Below are 27,680 nucleotides of genomic sequence, written 5' to 3' on the forward strand. Positions count from 1 at the left end.
TGTTTTGTGCATTGCTTATTCACATCTGTCCTGTTATCTTTACAAATATGTTGTCCAATTTGCCATTAATTTTTTGGCTTGGTGGTGATTTTTATCCTACAAAACTTTTAACTTTAAAAAAATGGTCAAATATATCAATATTTTCAACTGGAACTTTTAATTTTTTTAGTCACTGAGCTCTGTTCAATTATTATAAACTCTGCAGTTAGACCTGCTATGTGAAAGACACCAAGGGTCACAAATAATAGGCAGTTATGGCCTCAAAAGGAATTTATAATTTAGTTGTGGGACAAGATATTCAAATAAAACTATAGTCAATAACACAAGCTGTCTATGATGAGTGTCAACACTTGGCACAAAAAATAGGTGATTTCACTTTGGCTGTCAGGAAACAGAGCAAGCAGCACAAGTGAATGCTGAATCACGGTGACCAGATTCACTTAGGTGACTCCTGGAAATGCGGAATATTAGGCATGGACTAGTCCTGAGACCCACCTAATCCAATCCCTCCATTTAATATAAAAACACACATTTTCAGAGGTGACTGCCCCCACACCCAGCAGCAGCACCAGCCCTCGCCAGGTGCTCTCCTAAGTGCCCTCAAGGTGGGTGCCTGAGTCCATCTCCTCCCCAGGCTCTTTCTGCTGCAGCCCTAGCACTGGGAGAGGCTGCCATGTGAGCTGCCGTGGAGATCCCAGCGACACCTGTACTAGAGCTCTGGCTGCTGGGTCTGGGGGCCCTGGCTGTCTGGCCCTGCTCCTGCTGCTCCTTTTCCTCCTGCTCCTCCTCCTCCTGCTCCTCCTCCTCCTGCTCCTTCTCCTCCTGCTACTCCTCGTTCTCTTTCTCCTCCTCCTGCTCCTCGTCCTCCTGCTCCTCATCCTCCTGCTCCTCTTCCTTCTGCTCCTTGTCCTCTTCTTGCTCCTCTTCCTCCTCCTGCTCCTCCTCCTTCTGCTCCCCTTCCTCCTCCTGCTCCTCCTCCTCTTTCTCCTCCTCCTCCTGCTCCTTCTCTTTCTCCTCCTCCTGCTCCTCGTCCTCCTGCTCCTCTTCGTTCTGCTCCTCCTCCTCCAACTCTTCTTCCTCCTTCTGACTCTTGTTCTCCTGCTCCTCCTCCTTCTCTTTCTCTTCCTCCTCCTGCTCCTCCTCCTTCTCTTTCTCTTCCTCCTCCTGCTCCTCCTCTTTCTCCTCCTCCTTTTGCTCCTGCTTATATCCTCCTCCTCCTGCTCCTCCTTCTGCCCCTCCTGTTCTTCCTCCTCCTCCTCCTTTTGCTCCTCCTGTTCGTCCTCCTGCTTCTCCTGCTCCTGCTCCTCCTGCTCCTCCTCCAGCAGCTCCTCCTCCTCCTGTCCTCGCTTTTTCTTCATCTTTGTCTTCTTTTCATCTTCCCTCTCTTTTTCTTTTGTAATCACTATGGACCACAATAAGTTGTCACAGTAGTGCACAGGTCCCGAGTACCTATCAACCAGTTTCCCCCAATGATGACTTCTTACATCATGAAGCAAGGACATTGATTGGCTCCAGATCATCAACTGGATTACAGCTCTTACTCATATTTCACCAGTGTTCACATCCACTCATTTTTGTATATTTTTGTATCTAATTCCATGATGTTTTATCACATATATAGATGCGTATAATTACCACCACATCAAGTTCCAGAGCTATGCTGTCACTATGGGGGAAAGCACCTTGTATTCCTCCTTGTAGTCACACCCTCCTCCTCTTTTCTATGCACTAGCAACCACTCCCCTGCACTCCATCTCTACAGCAATGCCATTTTGAAAATGCTATATCAATGGAATCATGCAGTGTGTAATCTTTTGAGATGGGCTTTTCTTCACTTAGCATAATTCCCTTGAGCTCCATCCAAGTTGTTGCATGTATCAACAGTTTGTTCCTTTTTGTTGCTGAGTAGTATTCCATGGTATGGATGCACCACACTTTGTGTTACCATTCACCAGTTGAAATTTGGGTTGTTTTCAGGTTTTAGATATTTATGTATATAAAGCTGCATGAGTCATATAACTGGCTGAATAAATTTAAATGAATATCAGTCATGCAGATCTTTTAGAAATGAGCTCTCTGAATCTTAGTTAATAGAACAATATACACATTTCAAGGAGAGGTCTTTCCTACCTACATACTTCAGAGGTTTCTTAAAGGGGTGTCTGCAAAACTGACCATCTCCAGTTCACCCCTCTGATATCCTCCTATGATTTCCAGACTTATATTTAGGAAGACCAAGGCTGGTCCTTTTCTGTTAGAAGTCACCTGTCTGAAAAAATTCTAGCTACCAAAATTTGTCATCGGCTAAGTGCATTTTCACCTTGGAGCCATTGTAAATCTTCACCTTGTCCTATTGCCTTCGAACCACTCTCTGACATTATGATCCTCATTGATTTGTTCCCTTGTTTGTTGACTGCCCCATGAGAGCTTCATAAGAGCTGGACTTTGCCTTGTTCTCTGCTATTCCCTAGTTTACAATTGAAGGGCCAGACACGGAACAGGTGTATAATAATGTTTGTGAATAAATGTGTTAATGAATTCTATCTTCAATATAGAAAAGAGATTTGTAAAAGCTCTCCCCGAAAGACTGGATTTAAGTAAATATAAATAGAGCTTGCCAAATAAATAGAGTGAAGGGAAACCATTCCAGGGCTTGGACTTAGAAAGCCTGAGTCAGAACTTCAGCTCTACCTCTTACTGTCTTGGTATCTGTAGGAACTGATCTAATTTCTTTGCCAAAGTCATCTCATTTGCAACATCACCTTCTTCACAGGATAACTGTGAGGCTCAAGTAAGTCAGTTTGTGTGAATGTACTTTGTAAGACACTAAAGTGCTGTATAAATCTAAGGGATTCTTATTGCCATGGTTATCACCTCCTCCTTCTCTCTCCTGCTTCCCTCCTTCTCCTTCATCATCATTTTGACCATCATCATGACCATTTGCACCCTTGGAAGGATAAAAAGCATCCAGGCAACTGCAAATATGAAATCATGGCATTCTTATGACGTTCCAGCCAGTAGAGGGCAACAGTTCCTACCTGCTAAGTACAATGTCTTTAAACATCAAGTTGAAATATGCATGGCAACTTATGATCATTTATATGTCTTTATTTTTAAAGGAAACACGCTCATCCACCCTAATCATTCTTCCATTGAGCAATTCCTTCCCAGTATTCTTGTTCAGTACATTGCCTTAGCACAAACCTCTTAGAAATGTCTGGCTGCTGTGAAAGAAAGTGATTTTATTTACTTATTATTTCAATGGGATTTGCATTCTTGTCCTCCCTTCCTGGTTGCCTGGGTGAGATGCAGTGCAAAATTTGGCTCAGGAGTGATGATACAGCATGCTTCTCTTTTCTTGACACTGGCATTAGAAGATAGTGTAATTGCTTGTGTTTGATTACGTTCTCTGAGAATTCTGTCACTCTTTGAGGTGATTCCTATATTCCCTCCTTGCTAGACTGTCGCTGTGTGTATTTCACCCTAGGACTGGTGGAGAGAGTTGTTAAGCTGACCTCTGGAGTCTATCTGGTACAGTCTGACTTCCCCACAGTGTGTATCAGCAGGCAGGTCATTGGTGTAGGGACAGACAGACTGGGAAGTTGCTGAGGGGCTTTACTCCAGAAAGTAAGGGCAGCTGGGTTTTTTTCTTTTCTGTCTCTGGTTCTTGAATCAGGATGGATTTTTGATATACTGCTTAACCCTGCTGCCAGGGGACCCACCAGGGTAAAGCAGCACCCCCACCTCAGGATAAGCAGAAAGAAAGAGATACACAAGGTAGCCCAGTTTTTTCCATTTAACAAAAGCTAGCTGGGGAAAAATCAAACATTAACATTTGCTTACTCACTTTAAAGAGGATGGTGTTCGTTTCATCACAGGGTAGAGAGGGGTGGCTGTGCAGTCCTGGAATACTTTTTTTTTTTTTTGAGATGGAGACTCACTCTGTTGCCAGGCTGGAGTGCAGTGGCGTGATCTCGGCTCACTGCAACCTGCATCTCCTGGGTTCAATCAATTCTCCTGCCTCAGCCTCCCGAGTAGCTGGGATTACAGGCATGTGCCGCCACACCTCGCTAATTTTTTTGTCTTTTTAGTAGAGATGAGGTTTCACCATATTGGTCAGGCTGGTCTCGAACTCCTGACCTTGTGATCCGCCCACCTTGGCCTCCCAATGTGCTGGGATTACAGGCATGAGCCACCACACTAGGCCAGTACTTCTTTTTTTAATGGAACTCTATTAACCTTAGCTTCAAACCAGCCCCTTTTATTAAGGAGAACACCATGATATTTAAACAAGAATGTTTACACATTTGAGTATCAGTCATTCACTCACTTATCCCATGTCTATAGAAAGCCTACTATACCCTGGAGTTAGAGATTCAAAATGAGAAAAAACCAGGACCCTTCCTTGGAATAACTCCCAGTCTCTGGGGGATACCAATGTAGGTCATTAATGTTTACAGAGGAGTAGGTGGTGTAACCCAGCCAAGAGCACAGGGCCATGGCAGCTCAGTGGAAATGGTGGTTTGCTCTACCAGCCAGAGGCTTCTAAGGAAACACCACTGGAGCTGTGTCTATGCAGTATGAGGCATGTTTTGGGGTGAATTTTTATCTTGTTTTGCTCCCTAAACAATCTTGGATCATATCTATAGGAATGCTGACTGGGAAGGATACAGTAAATTCTGATTATCATTCCCCATCCAAGTCTCACCCAGTTTCACCTGGTGTACGTTGTGATTAGGTTTGGCAGTAGCGAGTTCGTGACCACGTTGTGAAGTGCTGGCATATACTTCCTGAGAGTTAAGGATGGGAAGCCAGATCTTTAGTTTAGGGCACCTTTGGGAAAATGCCAGCTTGGCCAAGCCGAGAAATAACAAACTTTTTTTTTTTTTTTTTGAGTAGAGACCATACTCACTTCTCCCCAAGACAGGGCATGCCTCTTAATATTTTGCCATGATGGCTTTGGGGCCACTAAGAAAAAGTGCTGATGTAGGGAGAGGACACTGCAAGCTTCAGATCGAAGGGGTCCTGCCCCAGGGAAAAAACCTCAACTTTTCCACTGAAGCTCTATGTGACTGTAGGTCATCTATCTTGACTTCTCTGGAGCCATAATGTCCTGTATACTGATTTGGTCCTTTTGCAAAGCATCGCCTTCTCAGTGATGATTCCCAGGGTATCTCTAAGAAAGTGTTAAAGGCAAAGGCCTTCTTGCACCTTGCATCCTCTGTAACTCTGAGCCTGCTCTGTGGAGTAGTGGGTATTGGGCTGCTACTCCTTGGTGGGGAAAGCAAACAGGCTGACACATCAGCAGAGTGACCAAAGCTGCATACCCTCCAAGATGTGATCCAGCCTGGAGCAGAGCCTGGCCCCAGGGACTGCACAGCCCACACTCCTAGGCTCGGAACATTTCAGACTCATGCTGACTTGGCTCTGGAGCTGGCTGTAGCCAGCTGGGACACTGAACCATTTGCTTGTTCTGTTGACAGCCCAGAAGAACTGGAGCCCTTTGCCTGTGGGTGAAATCTAAATTTAGCCCCAAAGAAGTTGCCTTCCCATTTTGCTGGAGAAAAGCTCTTTTCACGGGAATGGGCCTCTGCTTTGATTAAGTGGGAGGACCCACATCTGGGAATACATAAACTTTATTGTCCTTGGATGACAAAACGGTTTCCTTGCCTACTGGTTTTCCGCCTTTTTAGCCTGGGGTGTGATCATCTGTGCTTATGACTGTGTTGGCCGGGGCAAGTCATTTGGCTGTGGCCAGGGCTCCCGACCCTGAGCCTAAGCTGGAGTCAACACCTGGGGATGTTGTCTTGTCCCCACTTCACCTCCTGAGGCCCAGCTCTGTAAGTGCAGATGTGACAGAGAGCAGGAGTCTGGGTCTCTGTGAATGATCCTGGGAGAACATGAGGCCCAGGTTTGTAACCCTTTGGACCAGATCCTGGTATGGCAGGAGGCCTGAAACATCCCAGGGCTTTTCCGTAAGGCTTCAGGGTCCAAGGTCCCAGTGCACACCCTGAGCCCATGCTAGAGTGAACACAAGAGTTCCATCTTGAAAAGACACCAGCCCTAAGGGGTTCATTGGGAAAGGCTTCTAGAACTCCTCCTGGCCCAGAATAGGCCCCTTCAGTGATTCCCCGCCCTTAGAACCCCCCTGCCATTTTCATCTTGTTTGAATACTTTAGGGAGTTGTTGAGTGAATATTCTCTTAAAAGTCAGTTCTCCTAGGGCATGTTCAGATCCCTTTGGATCAGTGTTTCCTTTGTTGTTCAATGATGCAGGATCTGGTTACCTTGTCCATGTAAGAACTTCTGAAATGTAGGGCAAAGAGCACTGGACCTGGATTCAGAACAACTGGGTTGCTGGGTGGTCTGGCTTTATTGCTTATTAGTGGTATGACATTGGGCAAGGTACCTTCTCCAAGCATCTGTTTCCTTGTCTGGAAAATGGCAATAATAAGACCATATTCACAGCTTTGCTGTCAGCAACAAGTGAGAAGATGTTACACATTTTCAAATGCTCTTTGTAAAAGTAGATTGCATTCTCTACTAAGTAATCTTGGCTGGTAGCAAATGTTTGCTTGGATTTGACTAGTTCCTTCCACCGCATGGAAATCTCTTTTCTCTCAAAGAGTCCCCTAAAGGACACTGGGCGCTTATTAGATCAAGGGAACTCCTGCTTTGTTTGGACCTTCTGTTTCCACTTTTGTTTTCTCTCTTGAATCTCACTTTGTTTTCCGAAGAATGATGGTGAGGCGGATCAAGATGTCATAACCTTTTGGATTGGTTCAGCAGATGTTTTGCTCAATATCCATAAGCAGATTCTATCTGGCCTATCTTTATAGTTCAGTTTCCTGATCTGTAGAATGGATACCGCACCCATAAGCAGGTCTTGAGAAATGATGTAGTGGGAACTCAGAAAGGCAAACTGTAATCATTTCAATGCTGTGGTCATTATACAAGTCTGGCATATTTTCTGATCAGAACCTAGCATTTGGCCATGTTTCCATGCTCTTCTGCACAACACTCAACAGTAAATATGCAGTATCAAGTTTTCCCATTTAATAAGAATTCATGGGATAGAAAGCAATTAGGCTAGGTCTAAAAGAAATTAGGCTCTGGACAAGGAAGAATTGGAGGGATACCCTCTTGCTGTAATTTTCCAGGATGCTCTGGACATTCCCCAGAAGTCATTAGTATGGAAAGATCTCAGGAACATTTTATAAGCTAGTAAAACATGCTTGAGGGGTGATAGATTCTTTAGAATTTATCTGCATGGCTGACGTCACCCTCTCAGCACAGGGAGCCAAACTGTCTCGATGTCTGTGGCCCGTTTCTGAAATTATTTCCCAGTAGTTAATCCCAAGTGACCCTTAAGACCACTTCCCTGTCAGAAGTTGTTGGTTTGCAATGAGAAGTGGCCCTTTCTGGGCCAATGAGGCTCCTCCTTCCAGCTGAAATAGAAGGGAAATTGATGGCTTCTCTGGCTGAGGACTTCTCCCCTGCAGACCCATGTCTGGACTGCCCAAGCTTCCTAGTTTAAGTCTCTTTGTCTCAGCTAGTTGTAGTGACTGCCACCCTCACTAGCTGTACCCCTGTATGGGGGGCCGGCATGATTTTTGGCTCCCTGCTTACAGGACTGGAATGTGGTTTCCTTCAGCAGTAGACAGGGAAGCAGCTTGATGTCTCTAGAAGCTTGTTTAGTCTCCAGCTTTGTGGTAGTTGACGATGTCACATCATCTTTTCTAAGTTTTAGTTACTGCAAAATGGTGTTTATTTTTATTTGGGGATTTGGAGGGAAAAGAGAAGGCAAGGAAGAGGGAAACCAATGAATATTTACTGAGCACTACTATACACCAGGCACTGTGCTTAAACATTTTAATGTATATCATCACTTAGTTCTTAAAACAACTCTCTAAGCTAGGACATTACAAATCTCATGTTATGGATCTGGAAACTAAGGTTTGGAGAGAGAAAAATAAAATGAAGAGTTATGCCATGCAATAGATTGAATGTGTATGTCCCCACAAAATGCATATGTTGAAACCCTAACCCCAAAACTGATGGTATTAGGAGGTGCAGTCTTTGGGAGGTGATTAGGTCATGAGGAAGAAGCCTTCATGATTGGGCTTTATAAAGGGAACGATCTTACCCCTTCTACTGTGGGAGGACAAAGCAGACAGGTGCCTTCTATGAATCAGAAAAGAGGCCCTTATCAGACATGGAACTGGCCAGTGCTTTGGCCTTGAACTTCCCAGATTCCAGAACTATGAGAAATAAGTTTCTGTTGTTTATAAGCCACCCAGCTTATGGTATGTTGTTACAGCAGCCTGAATGAGCTAAGGCGTATGGCTTTGCTTGGATGGGGGGTTGGCTTCTCAATAGAGGTGGTGTCATGTTGTGCTGGGAAGATTGGGACAATGATTCCAATGGCACAGTACCAGGGACCCACTGAGATCCTACTTGACAGGTCCAGTCCTATCAAGAGGCCAACGTGAGGCAACCCAAAAGCATGATGGGGTTTTCTAGGCAAACCACTCTCCCACTTAACCCCGTTGCCCCAAACATTGCCATTCCTCGCCTCTGTGACAGGGTGACTCGGTGACTCTTCAGAGACCAGCGGCTGTCAGAAGCCTCTACAGATCCCCGGTGCTGGGAGCCAGCAGTGTTCCCAGATCTTTATGTTGTCCAGACCAGCCTCAGCAACCAGGCCCCGCTCTCCAGCTGGCCAAGCCCTGGGGGTGACTCATCTGGCTCCCGACACTGTGCATCAGCACGCCCTTCTGCCTGCTGCTGCCTCAGTGTGACCACAGCTGCCTCAGGGGATGGCAGAGGCTGGCTCCTGACCCGGGCTGCTGGCAGGGAGTGTCCTGGAGGCTGCGCGCTCAGCCGGCACGTCCCCCTCATTCCGCCAGCCCTGCCCACCTTCCTCGCCTGCAGCTCAATCCCCATGACTAAGGGTGTGGAAGAGGATTCCTTTTTCCACAAGCCCATGACTGAGCTGGGACAGGAGGGATCTGCAGTCCCCCTTCACTCAGAGACAGCAAAGATTTTTATCCCCCAGACACAAGAATCCCCTGGCTGTGAAGTGGTAAGCCTGGGGAGCGGCTGCCGCCACCTGTCCTCAGGAAAGGTCTGCCACTCTCCGACCTGCTGTTGACCTGAACTCCAGGGACAGCCACTCCCCTGCCATTTGCTCCTGCAGAGAGTGGGACGGATGACGTCATGGCATTTTTGGAGTGCTGAAGTGAAGTTTTGACAAATTCCAAGGGACATCAAAGTGCTGAACAACAGCCAATACATCATAGCCTGTCACCAGGGCCCCCACCCCTGATTATCACATTAAATCAGCCGGTGGGCACATTTCAGCTGAAACTCAACAGACGCCTACTGGAACTCACAGTTTCTCCTTCCAGAGTTCAACAAATATGGCAATGGTTACATTTTAAAATCTGTGTTTTCTATTCTACATTCAGTCTCACACACACACACACACACACACACACACACAACACGTTACTAACTAAAAAACAGAAGCATGCTGCTAGAGAATACCTGATAACTGGGATTATGACATGCAGTAGAATAGAATGCTGATTTGGATTCTAATCCTAGCTCTGCCACTTAATAGCTCGATATCTTTAGCAAGTTAGTTAACACCTCTGAGCCTCAATTTTCTGAGGGTAAAATAAGCACAATAATGTTTCTATTTCCAAAATTGTGAGCATTGGTTGGGAGAGCAGTTCAATCTTAGTTCTTGCCTGGTAACTGTGGACAATGTTTTCTAGTCATAAAGTTTTGTATTTATTTCTTGATGTGTTTATTGTGTGTTCCTTTTTGAACATAAGAAAGATAAGACATTATTTTCTCCTCCAGGTTTGCCGAGAAGTGCTTGTGGGTGAGCTGAGGGTAGGGCATCTGTGGCTCAGTTTTCAGGCTATGGAGGAAATATCTGCTGGGCTGCTATTTCCCTGCATAAGTTCTCATTGCGGGAGGGAGCAGAAGGTAATTTCAGAAAGAGCTTGTGCTGATCTTTCGAACTGTTTCTCCCAAATTCTGGAGTATCCAAAGAAAGCAGGGTTATCTGCCAGAATGTATCAGAAAGATAGCAGGCATGTGAATTCTACATTAACAATAGGGCATAAGAAATTTCATGTTTCTTTTATTACTTTAAGCTAAATTTGATATGCTACTGTAGCCATCCTGCCAGGATGGTAGGAAATTCAGTTGCAGACTTTCCTGAAATGCCCCTTCCTCTCAGTTCCTGTGGACATTCGCCCAGATCATTTGGATAGAGTCCTCTGGTCTTCGGTCCACAGGGGTGACTACTGATGTGCTCATCTGCTAAGTCCTCATGCTCCTGGGAGGCTGGTGGCTCCACCATTCCTTGGCAGAGCTTTGCCATTGCTACGATTTCTCCCTGAGGCCCTGTCGCCTCCCGAGGGTTGCCAGAGAAGGAGAGCCTCCACACCTGGGATCACAGCTCCCTTCCCTTCCAGTCCCGGGGAGACACTAGAATCCTTTGAAGTTTCCCTTTTCTATCAGGACTGTCTCCTTCTCCACCTTTTGGAGAAGATGAAGGGTAATCTCCCTTGAGAGAGCCTGTGGAGACACAATGATGGCCTCTGTTCTTTAGGAGTGGGGAAAAGATAAGTTATCTAGGTTAACTAGGATTAACTAATTCTGTTACTGAGCTGGGTGACAAGATGGGATTGGGGAATTTGTTTGGGGACTCAGTGAGGACATGCAGGAGACAGATTCAAAGAATCACATGTGAAATGGACAGGGCTCCAATCCCTCTAAAATATCTGTTGCTTTCCTTCTTCCACTTCGACCCCTATCCCCCATAATTCTTCTGTCTTTTTTTGGAGACAGAATCTTGTTCTGTCACCAGCCTAGAGTGCAGTGGAGCGATCTTGGCTCACTGCAACCTCTGTCTCCTGGGTTCAAGAGATTCTCCTGCCTCAGCCTCCCGAATAGCTGGGACTACAGGTGTGTGCCACCACGCCCAGCTAATTTTTGTATTTTTAGTAGCGACAGGGTTTCACCAGGTTGGCCAGGATGGTCTCGATCTGTGGACCTCGTGATCTGCCTGCCTCAGCCTCCCAAAGTGCTGGGATTACAGGCGTGAGCCACTGCTCCCAGCCAATTCTTCTATCTTTAAAAGGTAACCCAGGTTGGGAGGGAAGGCTGGGAGCACAGCAGAAGACAGAACTGCTTTGTTGAGCCCCAGAACCAGCAGCGGATACTCCCTGCCAATCACATGGCACTCACCTCTTTGTGTAAATTTAGAAGGTGCTTGCCCAGGAACAATCTGGCTTGACTGTCACAGCCATCCTGCAAGGTAAGTGGGGCAGTCGTTAACCCCATTTTCCAGATAAGGAAGCTGAGGCTCACATTGATTAAAAGACTTGCCCAAAGTAACCAAGCTGTTGAGGGGCAAAGCAGCAGGACACAGCATCCAGGTCTCTTGACTTTTGCTTCAAGAGCCCACAGCCACACTCGGTGCTTAGATGAGGCTTTGGCTCATCAGTGATTTGTGATGTTTGCCTTTTGCCAAAGAGGGGGATGGCTGAAGAGCTAGTGCCCTGACATTCTGGACTCTTGCCAGTAGATTTTGTCTGACTCTTGCTCTGATGCTATTCTTTGTTATTTTCAGGAAGGGGAGCTAGATGTAGAATACATTTCTTTTTCTTGGTAACGTGAACAGCAAGAAACAAGTAGAGTACATTTCTTATGAGAGAATATGCTCGGGACTTTGATTCATATCTGGTGGGTCCCAAAAGACCAGGGTACTGCAGATTTAAGACCATGTTGCAAATTCGGCATGCATTCAATAGGACTACCTTAGTGAGGGGAGTAATTTTATAAAATTATCAATTCAGTCTCAAAGAATAATAGCAGGAAATGTATTTCTGACTATTTAGAAGTGACTCATTGTGGGACTGTTTGAAAACTATATATTATTTTTATCAGTAAATAGTATTGCCTATAGTCAATGTTATCTCTTCACATCCAGGGATTCTAAGATCCGGTTACCCATTTCCCTCAAAACAGCAGATAGCAAAGCCAGGGAAATGAAAACCCACCAAACTTTCTGCAAGGCTGACACCACCCCTAAACCCCACTGCAAACTGATAACACCACACCCTCCTCTGCAAAATAACAGAGGGGCAGATAAGATGAAAATTTTCATTCCAATTAGCAATTATTTCCAGTCAGTGAAAGGCAGAATCAGAAGAGGTTCCACAACCAGAAAATCTTGGCTGGAATTTCACCATCAGGAATAAAACAGAAAAACTAAAAGAGTGCCCCAGATAGCCTTTCTTAGGGGCCTGTGTCAGGTAAGTGCTTTTGAATATTTAAAACAAAGGATGGCTAAGAGTTCTGCAGTCATTTTCCAGTTAAATATCAGATGGTATAAAATATTTTTATAGAAAGTACAGGCCAGGTGCGATGGCTCACACCTGTAATCCCCACACTTTGGGAGACCCAGGTGGGCAGATCACTTGAGGCCAGGTGTTCAAGACCAGTCTGGCTAACATGGCGAAACCCCGTCTCTACTGAAAATACAAAAATTAGCCTGGCGTGGTGATGCACACCAATAATCCCAGCTAGGTCAGGAGGCTGAGGCATGAGAATCGCTTGAACCCGGGAGGTGGAGGTTGCAGTGAGATGAGATCGAACCACTGCACCTCCAGCCTGGGCGACATAGTGACACTGTATCTCAAAAAGAAAAAGAATTCATAATCCACTTTTCATTAGCTGGTATTTGGCCTTACCAAGGTGAAGCATGAAAATGAAATTCTATCTGTATCAGCCAGATTCTCTCAGACACATGTATTCACTGCATGACGGACCCTGGTTTCCAAATTGTTAAGCATACCAGACTCTAGTGAATGCCCTTCCGAAAGGGCAATCATGCAGCAGGCCTTCCCATCCGAGAGCCATGGTCCCAGCCAAGGCAGCTTTCAGGGGTTGCTCCACCACTCTAGGGAGGCGGCCCAGATCTGTCTCTCCCAAACAGTGTCTGGGTTTGACACTTCCTGAGAAAGCAGAGATTGTTCCCTTTGTATGCCATGGCTCTGGAATGCAGCTCTTCCTGTAAGGAAGACAATGGTCTTTATGGGAAGGCTAGGACTTGAAGGAGGTAAGATTTGAATGGCAGAGCTGGGTGCTAGCTTTCCTGCTGAGGGAAATGGTGGGCACAGAACCCCCGCGGTGGGCAAGCTGGGGTGTGGGTGCCTGTGGGCTGGCAGGTGACTCTGCCCGGAGCATCGCAGGGGTGGGGAAGAGATCAAGGAGGTAAGAAAGGTAGTCTAGGGGGAGGGGCCCAGAGTTTTGAACACCAGACTTAGGAATCTGGGACATACGTACTGGCCTTTGCCATTCAAAGTGTGGTCCTGGGACCAACAGCATCCTTGGACTTGAAAGCTTGTTAGACACGCAGAAGCCCGGGCTCACCCCAGGCCTGCTGAATCACAACCTGCATTTTAACAAGACCCCCAGGAAATTTCTATCCTCCTTCAAGCACTACTCTAGGCTAAGAGGAAGCAAGAACAATTTTTAGAGCTGGGGATTAAGTGATGGGAGGAGTGTTTGGGAATGAGGCCACTAGAGTGCTTAGAGAACACTCGGGAGCCCCACAACAATGCAGGCGTGAGTGAAGGAGGGGGGCAGGGGGCTGCGAGGGAGACAGGTTTTCCCCACAAGCCACAAGGCCCGAGGCACGCCTCCTGCCCTGCCTCCACCTCAGGTCTCAGGAATCTTGTTGGTGATCCATCCAGACGTTGTGTGTTCTGGAAGTGGACATCGCGGCTCTGTGTTTTTGAAGTCAGATCTCATTGCTGTGGTTTCTATGCCTGACCCCCCGAAGTTCTTGCTCCTGTTGCCACAGGGAGCCGGGAGAGCACAGAGCGCTGCTCCCGGTGCCCTGCAGCCACACAAACATGCTCCTGCTCCTGGCGGAGGCAGAGCTGCTGGGAAAGACATTTCGGAAGTTTCCTGTGGCTGCAACAAATTGTTCAAATCTGCACTGGAGCACCGCTGTGACCTGTCTTTCTCCATCTTAGGGCAACCAGCTCCTGAAACTGGAAACTCCCCAGCACCTCCTCACCCTACCCCTCAGGCTCTCCTTGTGGGGGTGGGGCAGGGGGAGTTGTCTGGAATGCCTGGCCTCTCTGTCCAAGCATGGCAGCCTTGCCCCATGGATGGTGCAGACTCAGTTTCCCATGCACCTTGCCCCAGGGAGGAGGTAGGGGTTCCTTCCATAGAGATGGTGAAGAATAAGGGAGGTAGTGATCGTCTCTGGGATCCAGTTAGATCTGCGTTTGCAGGCAGAAAGAGGCTGGGGCACATGGAGAGAGTGATCAACTGGAAGATTCTAGGGTCCTCAATTTTGAAAGGTGACATGATACCCTGGAAAGGGCATGAACTTAGTTGTCAGTTCGTCCTTGCCTTTTCCAATCAATGATGTGTGGCCACGGCAAATTAATGAACATCTCTGAGTTTCAGTCTCCTGTCTAAAATGAGGTGATAATAGCTTCTTGAAGGTTGTAAGGCCCTGAACATGCTGCCTGGCACATAGATGGCTAATCAATATTTTCCTACCCTTCCCTTCCTTCCCTTCTCTGAAGTTGCTACCTGTCTCCTCCTGGGGTCTTGCAAATAAACTTCTGAATTAAATAGTTCCTGCCTGGTAATTTGTATCAACTGAGGGAAGACAAGTCTGGAATATTACTTTTTTTTTTTTTTCAGAGGGAGTCTCGCTCTGTCGCCCATTTTGAGATTGAGGGCTACACTTAAAAATAAATGTAACCATTGGCTGAAACCAGACCGCTTTCTGGAAGGGAGTCTTTTGGGGCTTCCTTCAATGAACAGACAGGAGTGTAATTAGTTATTTGATAGCAAATGGGTTCTCTCAGGACATAAATACAATTTAAAGCAGTTTGTTCTAGTGTCTACAGTTTCAACATTGCCCGTTGCATTCATGTTTCTACTCTTAACTTGCCAAGTAAACCCATAGTTTGTTAGTTCCAACACTAATCTCTGATCAGTCCCATTTATTCTAAATTTGTTTTCACATAATGGCTTCCACAACTCAAGGTATTTTCTATTCTTTGCTCTCTGGAGACTGAGAGGTTATCAGTTGTGGAAAGCCTTCCAGGAAGTTTTCCTCTAATGTTGTCCTGGGGAATACAGAAGCCGCCTCGAATGAATGGTCGGACTCACCTTTTCCCAGGACCATAAAAATATATATTTTTGTTTCCTACCCTAAACACAGTTTAACTCACTCCTTGTTTTTCCTGGGAGATTGTGGTAACATGGAGAGGCCTGGGGGGTCTCTGGGATAAAGCAGCTTGTAAAACGACTATGGGGGGATTCCAGATCTGACTTAATCAACATTTCTCAAGATCCGTAGACCAATAAAACTGTTTGCTTTCTTACCACAGTTCCACCGGCTGATTTATTTCTCTTACTTGGCTGAAGCTGTCACTGCTCAAAGCAGTTCATTTGTCAGGTCGAGAGAATTACAATTCACAGGACCTCTTGCTAGTGCTATCTCAGTTTATAAATTTCACGAATCACAATTTATTGCGGTGCACCCCACAGAGTCTCCTATTAATAAATTGTGGCTCATCAGCAAAAGCACGTGTCTATGGCTCCCTTGGATATAGGCTTAGGGTCCTGGAGCAGCCGCACAAGCTGCATGTGGCCAACACACAAACGTAGCTGGGCCGGCTCCCGCAGCCTCTGTCTGAGTCTCCCTCTACTTGCAATGACTCTCTGCGTGGCCTGGTTTCTTGTTTTCACCTCTGCAGGGATGCCATGTAAAGGAGGCCAGACACCACCTGGGTATGTTTGTGTTGTGGTGGGGAGGGCCGGGCCATAGGAAGAACTTAATTCCTTCCAAAATCTACAGATTTTCCCCTAATAGATTTCATCAACCTGTGGGTACAAACAGAGTTGCATTAACAATGCAAACCTTTTGTTCACTGACTCTTTTCCTTCCCAGCCACCAGCACCTCAGCTAGAGCTTTCTGGAAGTCCTTGGGGTTTTTCACATGCTCTCGGAAGTGAGGCCAGTAGTGACTTGCCCAAGTAGTCAGGTCGGCTCCTCCAAGGCATTTTCCATTTCCTTCCTTCCCCCTGTGCTGGCCTCTTCTGCTGGGTGTGTGCAGTTCCCATGGGGCTTGCTATGTCTTCCACTCTCTCTGTCTGCTACTGACACCTAAGTCCCGACTAGGGGCTGCACTTTGTTCCCCCAAATCCATAAGTGAAATCCTAGCCCTCAGTACCTCAGAGTGTGACTGTATTTGCAGAGATGGCCTTTAACATGTAATTAAGGTAAAAGGAGGTTGTTAGGCTGGGCCTTAATCCCATATAACTGATGTTCTTATAAGGAGAGGAAATTTGGGCCCAGACACACACAAAGGGAAAGATCATATGAAGACACAGGGAGAAGACGCTCACCTGCTAGCCAGGGACAGGGGCCTCAGAAGGAACCAACCCTACCTTGGAAGAAGTTGACACCCTGATCTCAGACGTCCAGCCTTCAGAATGGTGAGAAAATATATTTCTGTTGTGGAAGTCACACAGTCTGGTACTTTGTCATGGTCATCCCAGGAAATGATTACAATCCACTACCAAGAAATGTCTGGCACCTTCATGACGACCAAGCTGGATGTCAAGCCAGGGATGACAGCTTGCAGCTTCTGCTGATGTTTGCCCTCGGAGAGGAGCCCCCAAACCCTGCTGTTTGTGCCGATGTCATTCAGTGTTTGTGGAGTAGCCCAGGGGTCTCCAACCCCGGGACCATGTATCGGTACCAGTCTGTGGTCTGTGGCCTGTTAGGAACAGCAGGAAGTGAGTGGCGGGTGAGCGAGCCTTACTGCCTGAGCTCCGTCTCCTCCAGATCAGCTCACCTGCCCCATTAGATTCTCATAGGAGTGCGAATCCTACTGTGAACTGTGCATGTGAGGGATCTAGGGTGCATGCTCCTTATGAGAGTCTAATGTCTAATGATCTGAGGTGGAACAGTTTCATCCAGAAACCATTGCCCCCTTCCCCCCTAGTCTGGAAAAATTGTTGCCTTCCCTCCCCGCATGTGCCCTGTGCCCTAGTATCTCTGGAGTCATTTTCCCAGAAGCTATCATGACTTTTAGTTAGAGTGAGAGGCTGGGGTCACTCAGGGCACCCGGGAATCACAGTGATCCTATGTAGTGGGAGCTGGATCCGTGAAGGAGATGGACACTGACTGAAGATTCCACTCCAGGCTGAGAGAGGAGAGAGGAAGTTCCCTGGCTGCTCTCTTCCTCCCACCCTCAGACTCTTGTCAGTGTCTCCTTGGCTGAGCCCTGCTGGGATCTGGGGCAGCTGGGGAAACACAGCCTTCAGGGGTCAGCCCCTGCCATAGACAGCAGAGCAGGAAATGGTTGAGGAGTGGCTCTCGGGGCAAACAGGCCCAGGACTAGGGTTCCTTTCGTAGCTGTCTGTTAGTTTCTTGTGGCTGCTGCAGCAAATGACTAGACCCTTGGATGGCTGAAACCGCAGACATTTACTCCCACAGTTCTGGAGGCCAGACTTTCAAAATCAAGACATTAGCAGGGCTGTGCTTCCTTTAGAGGCTTCAGGGAAGGTCCTTCTATACCTCCTTCAGGCTCTGCTGACTCCAGGTGCGCCTTGGCTGGGGCTGCATCACTCCAATCCCTGCCGCCTCCTGCACATGGCCTTCTCCTTTCCTCTGTGTGTCTCTCCTCTGTGTGGCATCTTTCTCTATGTGTCATTGGACTTAGGGCCCACCCAGATTGCAAAGATCCCTTATCCAAACAAGGCCACATTCACAGCTTTTAGGGCTTAGGATGTGGGCATATCTTTTGGGGGCCACCATTTCACCCACTGCAACCTCCTTAATTTTGTTCAAGCTGTTCCTTCAACCTAGTGTCCCCTACCCTCCTCCTTCTAGAAAAATCCTGCAAGTCTCCTCTCAAGTGTCACCTTCAGCATGAAACCTTGCCTGGACTACATGATCAGACCCACTTACCATCTCTCCTGGGCCCCCATAGTTCCTTGTTCTTTTGCATGGCACTTATCGCCTTGACAGTCCACTGGCAGCTCCTCAAGGGCAGAGCAGGGCCTGTGGCCTCTGCTCCAAGGGCCAATGTCACATCTCAGTTCCTTTCTCCCATGAGGGCCAAGGCCCTTTTGTCTGGGTTCCAGTCTTCTCTTCTTGTTTTGGGTCAAAACAGCTTCCTTACACCCTCCTGAGCCTCACGTGGCTCTGCCCTGCATCTGCTGGACACTCACCAGGCACCTCATAAGTCTGGGATTTGTCTCCAGTTTGCCTGAAACCCTCTCCTTCCTGGACCTACATCACACATGGCTGCCCAGAGCAGTCCTCATTAAGAAGTACTGCTGTTGATGAAGTCTTGTCAGAAACAAGCCTGGTCAGGACCAGAAGTGGGGAAAGAAACAGTCGATTTAGATTGTCACAGTACTTCGGGTAGAGGAATTTGATCTGGAATCGGGATAAAGAATGGGGCTATACCCTAAAAATTCATTTAAAGCTGGTAGGTGTTTTTCTTTACCAAGCAATTATTGTATTTTGTTCTACTAAGTATTTTAAAAGCCTCCTAAATTCCTGTAGAGATAAGCTTTGTTTACCTGGAACACTTGGGAAATGAGGAGCACTATTCTTTTAATTTTATGGTAACCAAAACCCCCTTTTGGGTTTTAATTCTTGTTGCAATGTTGCCTTAACTGCATATATCTTTTCTGTTTTAGAAAGCAGAGCAAATGGGATGCACGCTTTTTGCTCATGCAAAGAGGACTAGGGGTGTAGCTTTGGAAATTGAGCTGAGTAATCTTGGGTCATGACCTTAACAAAATATTAACCAGGTGCAGTTGCTCTTGCCTGTAATCCCAGCTCTTTGGGAGGCTGAGGCAGGATGATTGCTTGAGTCCAGGAGTTCAAGACCAGCCTGGGCAACATATATACATATACATCATATACATATACATATACAAAAGTTAGCAAGGCATGGTGGCTGTAGTGCCAGCTACTTGGGAAGTTGAGGCAGGAGGTTTGCTTCTGCCTGGAAGGTTGAGAATACAGTGAGCCATAATTGTGTCACTGCATTTCAGCATGGGCAGCAGAGAGAGACACTGTCAAAAAAAAAAATCCTTTTTTTTTTTTTTTTTTTGAGATGGAGTCTCATTCTCGTTGCCCAGGCTGGAGTGCAATGGTACGATCTCGGCTCACTGCAACCTCTGCCTCCTGGGTTCAAGCAATTCTCCTGCCTGGGCCTCCTGAGTACCTGGGATTACAGGCATGCACCACCTTGCCCGGCTAATTTTTTATTTTTAGTAGAGATGGGGTTTCTCCATGTTGGTGAGGCTGGTCTTGAACTCCAAACCTCAGGTGACCTGCCCACCTTGGCCTCTCAGAGTACTGGGATTACAGGCGTAAGCCACCGCGCTGGGCCAAAAAAATCCTTTTCATCAACTTGTTTTTTGGAGCATTTATTTTTTTCTCCAAAAATGGAGGACAGAAAACAGCCAATTAAGCGAAGGTTTCTTTTGCTGATGTCTAATTTTGGCTTTTCTTCTGAAGTGCTAAGAATAATTTCTGAGCAGTAATCAATTGCATCTCTATAGAGGACAGACAGTATTATAAATATTGCCATAAGAAGAAAGTTTTGGCCACTTCTCTATGTTTCCTTCTATTTCAGTACTGGTAGTGTTAGGGGTGTGTGTGTGTGTGTGTGTGTGTGTGTATGTGTGTGTGTGTGTGACTATGTGCAGGTGCAACTGAGTTAGCCTAAGGTGAATAAACCCTACAATGGACTGAATGGGAAAAGCAGTGGATTAAATGTCAGAAAGCCAGGACTTTTTATCCTTCTCTTTATTACCAGTGCTATGACCTTTGGCAAGCACATTTAGCATGTCTATTTTCTCATCTAAAAATGGGAGTAGTTCTTATCTCAACCTGCCTTATGGGATTACCGTGGGAATGCAATCATATGGTATGAAAATGCTTCATAAAGAAAGCACCGTACAGACTTCCTATGACATTACTACGACACCAAGTTCTGGGAAGAAAAGGGGAGAGTTTTCTAGAGGACCACTCTTGGTCATTTGTCTTGTTGCCATTTTCCTTCCCAACACCAATCCTGCTTTTGTCTCACTCGGTTTGTGTGTTGGGCTAATCACCTACAGGCTACGTCATGGCCTCATCTCCAGCCTTGCTCCTCCCCCGCCCTTACCTGTTCTTTCTACAGCCAGTCCTGCGCTGCCAGCCGGCTCCACCTTGGTACACAGCCATTTGTTATGTTCCAGGAAGAAGCTAAACTCTGCTCCCTTTCACCCAACATAAAACCTTGATGTCTCCCTTCTGTCAAAAAAAAAAAGAGGATTAGACGCCAGAGAGACACTATATATAGTTTTTCTTTGACTGCTGGAAAAGATAAGTGTCTGACAAGAGACAGGAATTGTTTGCCTATAAATTGAGTGCCAGCAGGTTTATCGCTGACCGCTGTAGATTATGTTGAGTGGAGTAATCAGAAGGAAGAATGGGAGGCTACAATAACACTGCGATAGCGGTGATTTGGACTCCACAATCAAACTCTCCTTGACTTATGCACCCTGGGTGGAAAGTACTTATGTTACAAAACAACAGGAGGTCCTGGCCCTGAGTTACTTATGTGTCTCACAGGCAGTGAGGCGATCCCTCGCCTGTTAGATTGGTAAGCTCCTTGGCTGGGTCCGATGTCACCTGAGAGGGCTGGACGGGATGGTGGGGATGGAAAGGGCTTCCTCCCACAGGGCATGGCACTGGCCCAGAGCCGGAATCCAGAGAGCTGCTGAGAAGGGCAGTAAATGCCTGGTGCAGAATAATATTTGGGCAGGGTGTTTCTTGAACCATGGGTGGCTGGTCGTTTTCTATGCTTCCCTCCTCCTGCAATCCTGGATGCTGCAGGTGATAAATAAATTCTTCAGTCCTAGTGGCGCCCAGTGTCTTCTTGGAGGACCCGGGCTGGCCCCCAGATGAGGTCACCATGAGGTTTACAAATCACATTAGTGGAGCCCAAAGGGCTCATGACAACTTCCGTGGATTCTAAGTCCTTTCTGCTTGGTTGGTGCACTCATATGGTGCTGTGGTCTAAGAGGTGAGGTCCCCTCCCAAACAGTCCTGTGAATGGCGGGGAGGCACTGGCATGGCCAGGGAGCTGCGATGACTCTCTGAGTGTGGAGCTCAGTGATGTTAATGCTCTGCCAGCAAGCGTGCATCAGCTCCAGGAGACTCCTGCTCCCCCAACTTGGCAGTGGGTTTGCTTTCTTGATAAATCACCCTCATAAACAATTGGATTTGGCCCAGATAAGTGTCTCTTGATCATGTATGCTACTCCCATTATGCCTCATTTGTGACTCCAGCGGGCTCACAAAAGGGACAGACTCAGTCCCTAGTAAAATGGATGGTCTGCATTCGCCGTGGGATTCTGTGGGGTGAACAGCCTCGGTACTGTTAAGACAAGACATGGTGTCAGAAGGAGGAGCCCATGATAGGTGCCTCTTCCAAAAGCCAAAGAGTTGAATTCGGTGCTCACAAACCTCCCAGGTGCTCCTCACTGTCTTTGAAATGAAGCCTCACCTCTCTCTCTGAAGAGGCATCAAGGCCTCAGCCTGTCTTTCCAGCCTCATCTCTTGCCACTCCCTGCCTGCAGTGCTGCGCGCACCCCTCCAGCACTGCCCACATTCTTTCATTTCCTCAGGAGTTCGGTGTCTGTGCTCATGGACATCACTCATGCTACTCCCCTTTGGCTCAAACCCCTTTCTTTCTGGTGAGCTTCTACTCATCCTTCAAAACCTAACTCTAGGGCACCCTTATTCTAACTTCGGGGTCCATCCATCCTCCTCACTGACACTCAGAACTACAATGAAATATTTCCTTGTCTGTGCTCTTCAGGGCAGGCTGCTTATCTGTCTAGGGTATGGTCTATCATCTGGCACACTAGGTGTTCGCTCAAGGCCTGTTTTCCCCACTGAATACTGGACTCCTCCAGGGCTGAGATCTTGCTTGTTTAACTTTACATACTCAATAACCAACCATGTTAGAATCTCAATTTCCTCTGAACTAAAATAATGCACCTGTAACAAATGTGACAAAGCCAAGTGGCAATTGCCACTTACTCACTGAACACCTATGAGGGTAAAGTGAGATAATTCACAGAAAAGCATGATCCTCTTCCACAGCACTTTATGGTACATTGCCAATAAGAGTAAGATGGAGTGGCAGTAAGATGGGTGGAGATATGGTTTGGCTGTGTCCCCACCAAAATCTCATCTTGAATTGTTCCCATAAGCCCCACGTGTTGTGGGAGGTACCAGTGGGAGGTAATTGAATCATGGGGTCAGTTACCCTCATGCTGTTTTTATGATAGTGAGTGAGTTCTCACGAGATCTGATGGTTTTATAAAGGGCTTTCCCCCGTTTTGCTCGGCACTTCTCTCTTGCCTGATGCGGTGTAAAACATGCCTTTCGCCTTCTGCCATGAATATGAGGCCTCCCCAGCCAGGTGGAACTGTGAGTCTGTTAAACCTCTTTTTCTTTATAAATTACCCACTCTTGGGTAAGTCTTTATCAGCAGTGTGAAAATGGACTAAACAGGTGGAGACGTGGATTGAGAGCAGGGGAGAGAAGGCTGAAGATGCATCTTCTGGGAATAATCCTGTGCCTTTATTTTGATTGTTTATTTTATCTTTCATCAGAATTTCTTAACTTTTATTTTCACTACCAATAGTGTAATTGCTTGGCTGCATGTCATTGCTGAGGGAAGCAACATTGAATTGACAATCAAGACACCCAGATTCAAATCTAGCTCTGCCATAAATCATAAATCATCTTTGTTAGGGTTTCCTTACTTGTGAAGCGGGTGACTCGGCCCAGTACCATCTTGCTGACTAAATGGTTTTACAGATAATGAGACAATCAACTGAAGAGTACTAGATAGATCCCACCACTTGCCAAGCATTTTGCTGGGATCTTTACATAGTTTATTTCTGAAGCTCACTCCTGGCTATGAGATAGACTCCATCATTATCCTCATTTTACTGGAGAGGGCTTCAAGGTACAGAGGGTCTCCAAAGGTGAGGCGTTGCCTAAGTAGCAGAAACTGTGAAACTGTCTTCCAAAGTGGTGGTATCAGTTTGCATTCCCACCAGCAGTGAAGCAGCATTCCTGTTGGCCCACATCTTTGCCAGCATGGGTGTCAGTGTTTTGGATTTCAGCCATTCTGATAAGTGTGAAGTGGCATCTCGTTTTGCATCAGGGTGTGTAGCAGGGTGTGATTTAGGCTGAACTCTAAGTCCAGAGTCAGGCAGCTATTCTCTGCCTATTGTACATTGCTTGTATTTTGGATATAAGGATGCACAATTTTCTGCTACTTTTAGGCATCATGAAAGGGCCCATGATCTCTGCAAAAACTTGAAATACCTAAATGTCGTGTGGTTGCCAAGTTTTGTTCATCTAATTTCATCAATAAAACTTTCCTTTAAATGGTCTAGGAAGTCTGTGTCTAGTTTATGCTCCCCACTACTGCCAATGTGATCTTTTTCAAATAGAATCTGATCATGAGTATCCCCTCTTCAGAGCCTTCAGGCCCTCCATCAAAACTCCAATCAAAACTAAGATTTTAAATGAGAATTTCAAGGCCCCTTATGATTCAGCTCTCACATACGTCTACTGCTTCTTTCACTTTTCTCTCCACAACACCACCTCAACCCCCACCCTGCTGGTGCCACCAATGGACAAGCTGGAAGTAGCAGTGCTTCCTCTAAACCCAATATCCATACAGTGTGTGGGCTCAGTTAACTAGGCACGGATTCTCCTTATCTAAAGGATTTCCCCACGGACTTTCCTTCTCAGCCTGGCAAGCTGTTTTATTATTGTACACCTTGTTAAGATATTATTTCTTCTTCAAAGATTTATCCAACTCTGAAAGAAATTTCTAACTATTCTCTTTGTGGTAGGCATGGCTAATTGCCCAATCCACATTTCCCCCATCTCTTCTTTCTCATTTTCTGCATTAGTCATGAGTTAATCCATTGCTACTTAACAAATTAGCCCCAAACTTCATTAAAACAGCAGCAATCACTTATGATCTCATGCCATTTCTGAGAGTTATGAATTGCTATGGTGTGAACGTTTGTGTCTCCCCAAAATTCATATGTTGAAATTCTATCCCCCAGTGTGATGGTATTAGGAGGTGGGGCCTTTTGGAGTTGATTAGGTCATGAGGGTGGAGCCACCATGAATGGGATTAGTGCCCTTATGAAAGAGACCCTCTTGCCCCTTGTGTCATGTGAAAATGCAGCAAAAAAGATAGCTGTCTATGAACCAGGAAGAAAGCCCTTACCAGACACTGAATCTGCTGGCACTTTGATCTTGGACTTCCCAGCTTCTAGAGCCATGATAAATAAATTTCTGTTGTTTATAAACTACCTGGTCTATGGTATTTTTGTAATAGCAGCCCAAACAGACTAACACAGACATCCATGAGGGGGTTAGTTGGGTGATTGTGGCTGAGGGGCTCATGACATTGCATTGGGTTACAACTGGGGCTGCAGTTATCTGAAGGCTTGATGGGGCTGGAGGAACTGCTTCTAAAGTGGCTTGAGCACACAGCTGATGTGTTAGTGCTGGTGGCTGACAGGAAGCCTCAGTTCCTCACCACATGGACCTCTCCATATAGCTGATGGAGTGTCTTCACCACATGATGGCTGGCTTGTCCCAGATCTTCCTTTCTCACTGATCTCCAATTTTGTTCAGTGCAGCAATGTGCCCACTTTATAAAATTGAATTCCCAGCTCACTTGTGCCTGGTGGCCCCACGACATCATTCTAGCCGATGAGGTGTATGTGGATGTCTATTGGGTGGAGCTTCCTGAACAGCTCTTAATTTCCTGGTTAAAAGAGACAGTCTCACTTGGTACATGCCTTTTGACCTTCACTGTTAGCTGTTTTTCGTGCCCACAACCCACATTCGATGTCTGGATGTGCAAGCAGTCATCTTATAGGCATAAAGATGAAAGTCACAAATGACGGATGGTGGGGGGGAATGATAAAGGGAGTTTGAGACCTGATGGCTTAATGGAGCTTCTGGTGCTACCTCCCTGGACTGACTACATAGCTCTGCACTTTCTGTTATTTGGGAAAAATGACTCCTATTTGGTTATGTCACTGTTTCTTGCTACGTGCACCTGGACACAATCCTAGCCCCAATACATTCCTTTGTCATCTTCTGACTTCTATAATTACACAGTACATCACACTGAATTTTCATTCCTTATTTACGTAGGTTTCTCCTCAACTCTTCAGTGAACTACTTGAGGGCAAACATTGGGTCAGACTTAGCCTTGTACAGTACATTTTTATTAAATTGATGAGTTTATATTTAAAATGAACCTTTAATAAATTCTTCGAACGTTTCCCTCAGAGAATAAGCTCAATCATTCTATTGGTGATCAGCAAATCTTGTCTCATCCTGAGCTTCTTTCCCACCAGTGCCAAGGCCTGGGTCAGAGAAGAGAGACATCAAAGGCAGCCGAGGGGGTGGGGAGGGAAAGACCTGTTTGATGTGAAAATAGAGGGAGGGGTCTTTCGTGGGTTGACTACAAAGAAGCACTTCTTCTGTGAAAGTGGCTGCTGGCTCACCAGGTCATTATTTTTGCCATTCACCTTGCATGGGTCAGAGGACTTGAAGATAGATTCCCGCAGCCAGAGAGTCTACAATCATCGCAGACATGACTCTAACCTGTCACTGCCCCCTGCCCCCTTTTAAGGCCTCTGCCTCAAAGGATAAGAAGGGAAGAGCCAAAGTTGATTCCAGGGTGATGAGGTGACTAGGAGGATGGCTTGTCATTAAGAGAAATAGGTGGTCAGGGGTGGGGGGCAGAGACACACAATACAGTGGGGTTTCTTCCACATCCCAGTGGTGCTGGGCAGCAGGCCAGCAGGGAGGTGGCTCGGAGAGTTGTCAAGATGGAAGTGATCCCTGGAAATGTGGGGAGGAAGGGATCCCCCAAGGGCATTTTCTGCCCAAGTAAAGTAAGGAGAGAAAGAGGAGAGGGCCAGAACTCTGGGAAATCTCTAAACTTGGGCGAATCAAGAGAAACAAATGGGATTTTTAGGGCAGTGGAACGATACGATTCTGTAGTGGTGGATGCCTGTCATTATACATTTGTCAAAACCAAAAGAATGGACAAGACAAAGAATGCACCGTAATGTAAACTGTGGGCTTTAATAATATTGTATCAGTATTAGCTCATCTATTATAACAACTGTACCATGCTAATGCGAGATATTAATAATGGGGAAGTTGGCAGGGGTAAGGGGGAGTTATGTGGAAACTCTCTGTGCTTTCTGCTCAATTTTTCTGTAAACCTAAAACTGCTCTAAAAAATGAGGTCTATTAATTTAAGAAAACCCACAAAAAATAGAGAAAGAAAAATGGGAAGGAGAAAAACAAAACGAGTTCAGTCTTGGATGCCAAAAGAGAAGAAGAGGAGAAAGGCGAAGGAACACTCTGGATTAATGGGACTGACATCAAGTCAGGAATCAGAATAGCCTCTACCAAGCCATTTACTATGTGTGACCTTGGGGAATCCGCTTACTACATCTGTTATGTCTGGGATTCATTATTACTGTTCTTACCTGTGTAATAACTATGTAAGACATTAGAGTGTTTCCCCAAACTTGGTAAACATACCAAAATCAGTTGGTGGTTTTGAAGATACTGGAATGTGACCTTCAAAATAATATTGAATCACACAGTAAGAAAGTAATCTGCTTTTCAGTTCAAATTTGGTGAAATAGAAAGTTTCAATTTGATGTTAGTATGACTGTAATGGCTTTGCAATAATTAACTGCTGAGCTCAATTTTTATTGTGATAAATAAAATATATATAATATAAAATACATATAATATAAAAATCACCACTTTAACCATTTTTAAGTGTACAGTTCAGTAGCATGAAGTACATTCACATTGTTGTACAATTATTATCATTATCTCTCCAGAACTTTATTTTTTATTTTTTGAGACAGGGTCTCGCTCTCCTACCCAGGCTGGAGTGCAGTAGTGTGATCATAGCTCACTGCAACTTTGAGCTCCTGGCAATCCTTCCATCTTAGCCTCTCAAAGTGCTGGGATTACAGGCATAAGCCACTGCACCTGGCCTATCTCCAGAACTTTTTAATGAACCCAAACTGAAACTCTATATCCATTAAATAATCACTCTCCATCCCCTCTTCCCCAGCCCCAGACAACCACCATTAATACTTTCTGTCTCCATTACTTTGACTACTCTAGGTATCACATATAAGTAGAATTGTATAATACTTGCCCTTTTATATCTGGCTTCCTTCACTTCACGTAATATCTTCAAGTTAATCTGTGTTGCAGCATGTGTCAGAATTTCCTATCATTTTAAGGCTGAATAATATTCCATTGTACAGATTGACCACATTTTGCTTATTCATTCAACTATCCAGGACACTTGGGTTATTTCTGCCTTTGGATTTTGTGAATAATACTGCTATGAACATGGGCATACAAATACCTCGTCAAGGCCCTGCTTTTGATTTCTTTGTGTACACGTCCAGAAGTGAAATTGGTGGATCAAATGGTAGT

The 27,680-nt window shown here is 45.9% G+C and overlaps 1 protein-coding gene and 1 long non-coding RNA gene across 9 annotated transcripts in view; both read left to right on the plus strand.

The window, feature by feature from the left end:
- The window catches only part of BBS9 (Bardet-Biedl syndrome 9), a 797,962-nt gene that overhangs the window by 607,539 nt on the left and 162,743 nt on the right, over positions 1-27,680 (plus strand). The window lies entirely within an intron of this gene.
- On the plus strand, positions 1,159-26,884 carry LOC463343 (uncharacterized). The gene has a single exon (XR_008536355.2). It is a non-coding gene; the product is annotated as an uncharacterized LOC463343 (long non-coding RNA).

This window comes from Pan troglodytes, chromosome 6, assembly GCF_028858775.2.
Source record: "Pan troglodytes isolate AG18354 chromosome 6, NHGRI_mPanTro3-v2.0_pri, whole genome shotgun sequence".
NCBI classification, from domain to species: domain Eukaryota; kingdom Metazoa; phylum Chordata; class Mammalia; order Primates; family Hominidae; genus Pan; species Pan troglodytes.